Consider the following 3672-nt stretch of genomic DNA (forward strand, 5'->3'; position numbering starts at 1 on the left):
TTATAAGCACATGCCACCATACCTGTTTTGTTTGTTTGTTTTTTGTTTTTTGTTTTTTGTTTTTTTAATATGGACACTGGGGATTAAACACAAGCCCTCATGCTTGCACAGCAAGCAGTTCACCAACTGAAATGATGAACTTCGCCAGCCCCAATCAACCTTCTGTAAGTGTTTAAGTTCCTGTGATCACAGACTGAAGTTGCCAATGGGTTGTATCCAATGTTCACAGCAGAATGTAATATTGTCGATTAAGTTTCTGCTAAGCAATTTCACAGAAAAAAATACAAACAAAATATGTCATTGGTTGAGAGTGACGCGGTGGCAGAATTCTTGCCTAGGACACATGAGACTTTGGGTTCTGCCTCCCACCACTACCCCCTTCCAAAAGTCTGAATTATGATGCAGAAATTTCCTCCACACACATCTAACAAGCACCACACAATGAGTATTAGAGTCTTAGAAGGTTATTAAGGTGGCCTCTGACTAGGGAACACATGATCTCATGCAGGAGGTGTGTAGCCTCTAAATGGCCACTTCATCTCTAAAACTGAACATTTCTAATTCACAATCACTGTGTATCCTAGCATTGTATGGTGGCTGTTGACTTTTTTTTTTAAGAAGCAATATAGTTAGAAGGGAAAGGGGGCTATCAGACAGATGTGTGGACAGCCATGCTGGCTACATGTTAAGGATTAGGGGGAACCTTGAACACAGTCCCAAAGCAATGGACAAGACTGGCATGAAATGAGCTGGGGAAAGAGTCTTCTAGAAAGTGGGCTGGCCTTACAGCAGCAACAATTCGTGGTAATTCCGAGCCTTGAAATGCCAGGGCGGGGGATACCCCGGGGATCTCCACCTGCTCAGAGGAGAAGGGGAGGGGGAAAGGATTGTGGGAGGGCGCGACTGGGAAAGAGCAGTGAGAGGGATGTAAAGTAAGTAAAAGATAAAATAAAAATTAAATAAAATCACACCATTTATTCATTCATTCATTTGTGTGTGTGTGTGCTCGCATAGGCACACATGACCCCGCACTTGTGTGGAGGTCAGAGGACAACTTGCAATAGCTCTCTCCTACCTTGTGGGCAATGGGATCAAATCCAGGTTGTCAGGCTTGGCAACAGAGTGCCTTTACCCACTGATCCATGCTGACATTCCAACCCTATTTCTTCTTGTTTCTCTTTAGGGAGAACCACTTTCTAAATGCCTGCTAGAAGAGTGGGAGTTCGAACCCAGTTCTTAGATGTGTGCTCCAGCCCACTTTCCTGCTTTGGCCTTTCTTATCCTTTGGGCTTCTTAGTTTTCACACTTAAATTCCCACTGAGGGGGTAGTGGCGAAAGCCTGCTTGTCTTGTCTCGGCTTCTCCCATTTCTTCTTAACGATCATTTAGAAAGCCGGCAGGTAAAACTAGGCACTGGGGCACAACTGTGACCCCAGCTTCTCAGAAGATGAGGCAGGAAGATTGCTTGAGCCCAGGATTCCAGTGCCACCCTAGGCAACAAGTGAGGGGACCCCTGAGAGAGAGAGAGAGAGAGAGAGACAGAGAGAGAGAGAGAGAGAGAGAGAGAGAGAGAGAGAGAGAGAGAGAGGAGAGAGAGAGAAAGCCCTGAGCTCAGAGTCAGTGCTGGCTGCAAGCNAAGATGAGGCAGGAAGATTGCTTGAGCCCAGGATTCCAGTGCCACCCTAGGCAACAAGTGAGGGGACCCCTGAGAGAGAGAGAGAGAGAGAGAGAGAGAGAGAGAGAGAGAGAGAGAGAGAGAGAGAGAGAGAGAGAGAGAGAGGAGAGAGAGAGAAAGCCCTGAGCTCAGAGTCAGTGCTGGCTGCAAGCTTCACGCTGCTCTAGGCCTTGTGTTAGAACTGTAGCTTTGAGTCCATGCACCTGTGTTCTTTTCAGCTGAGATTCCCCTAAAATTCACTATGGGGAAAGTTTTATCAAAGTAAGCTTTTTGGCTTATAATGAAGTCTTGTAGCTGCCTAAAAGTGAAACCGTGCAAAGGTTTGGGATGCGAAGCATGCACCTTCACCGCAGGACCCGGGTGTTTACAGCTCCTTACCTTCTGAACACCCGGGGGTGGGGTCGTCCTCTTCCCTCTCCTCCTCCACCCTCACCCCCTTCTGCCCACCTCCTCCTTTTCTTCTCCTCCCTCTTCTGCTTCCTTCTCCTGTTTCTTCTCTTCACAGTGTATGTTCCTTGTTCTGTGGAGGCAGTGGACGTGGCCACGGGAGAATACAACGGAGTGGACTGATTGGAGGCCATGGGGGTTTCTTACCACTTCCTCTTCAGCTGTTCTTGAACTCAGTAGCAGGACCTAGGAGGCAGTTAGCAATGATTCCAGGATTCCACTACATCTCACCCTGCTGCCTGCTGTTCCCTGGAGACTCGGTTGCCTGGCAAGCACACAGCAGGACCACGATTCTCGATTCTCCGGGGATTAGGTTTCTCCATCCTCAGTGTGGGAATGAGACTGTTCCCTCCCTCACAGGTGGCCGCAAGGAATTATAAACCAATAAAGTGATTGCTTAGCATATGGCTGAATGTCAAGGGTAATATAAATGCTTAATTTCATTTATTTAATAGTAGTTCAGTTGCTGTGGAAACTCTAACTTCTCAATTTCTTGACACTTATCTGTGCTGTTGTTTTAAAATAAAATTTTACATTTAAATCCTGTGTTTTTTTTTTTTTCTGGAGACATGGTCTAGTTACATAGTTTTGGATGGCTTGTAGCTGGCTATGTACACCAGGTTGGCTTTGAGTTTGAAGAGACCTGTATACCTCTGCTTCTGCCTCTGCCTCCCAAGTGCTAGGATTAAAGCAGTCCCCACCATGCCTGGCTTACTGTAAACATTTTAATATTGGAAAAGTAATAAGGAGGATTAGAACTCGATACACCTCTGCTTTCTCAAAGAAACTGTGGAATGGGCCAGCATGCACGTCACTACAGCATGTGTGCATGCACACACATATTCATACATGCACATACACGAATACACTCACATTCACATGCATGCACACATACATGCAGGCACAAATGCACAGTCACACAATGCACACACATTTACACACACATACGCACATGCATATACACACACATACACACACATGCATCTACACATGCTTGTGCACACACATAGTCTACATAAGTAAGTGTGAAAATAAAGGAACTTGTAAGAATTGCTATTGTTACCCTATCCAGGAGCATCAAGCTATTCCATCTCTTTTCTTTCCCAACTGGATGGATGTCTTTCATTCATGCATGCATACAGCAATCAGTGACTTTTTCTATCCATTTGTTCCCTTCATCCCTCCCTTGTTCCACCCACCCCTCCACCTATCCATACATGTATCCATCCATCCATCCATCCATCCCTTCACCTATCCATCCATCCACCCACCCATCCACCCACTCATCCATCCATCCATCCATCCACCCACCCATCCATCCACTCATCCATCCATCCACCCATGCACCCACTCATCCATCCATCCATGCACCCACTCATCCATCCATCCATGCACCCACTCATCCATCCATCCATCCATCCATCCATCCATCCACCAACTCATCCATCCATCCATCCATCCATCCATCCATGCACCCACTCATCCATCCATCCATCCATCCATCCACCCATCCATCCATCCACCCACCCATCCATCCATCCATCCATCCAT

Source organism: Mus caroli, chromosome 1 (genome assembly GCF_900094665.2).
Source record: "Mus caroli chromosome 1, CAROLI_EIJ_v1.1, whole genome shotgun sequence".
NCBI classification, from domain to species: domain Eukaryota; kingdom Metazoa; phylum Chordata; class Mammalia; order Rodentia; family Muridae; genus Mus; species Mus caroli.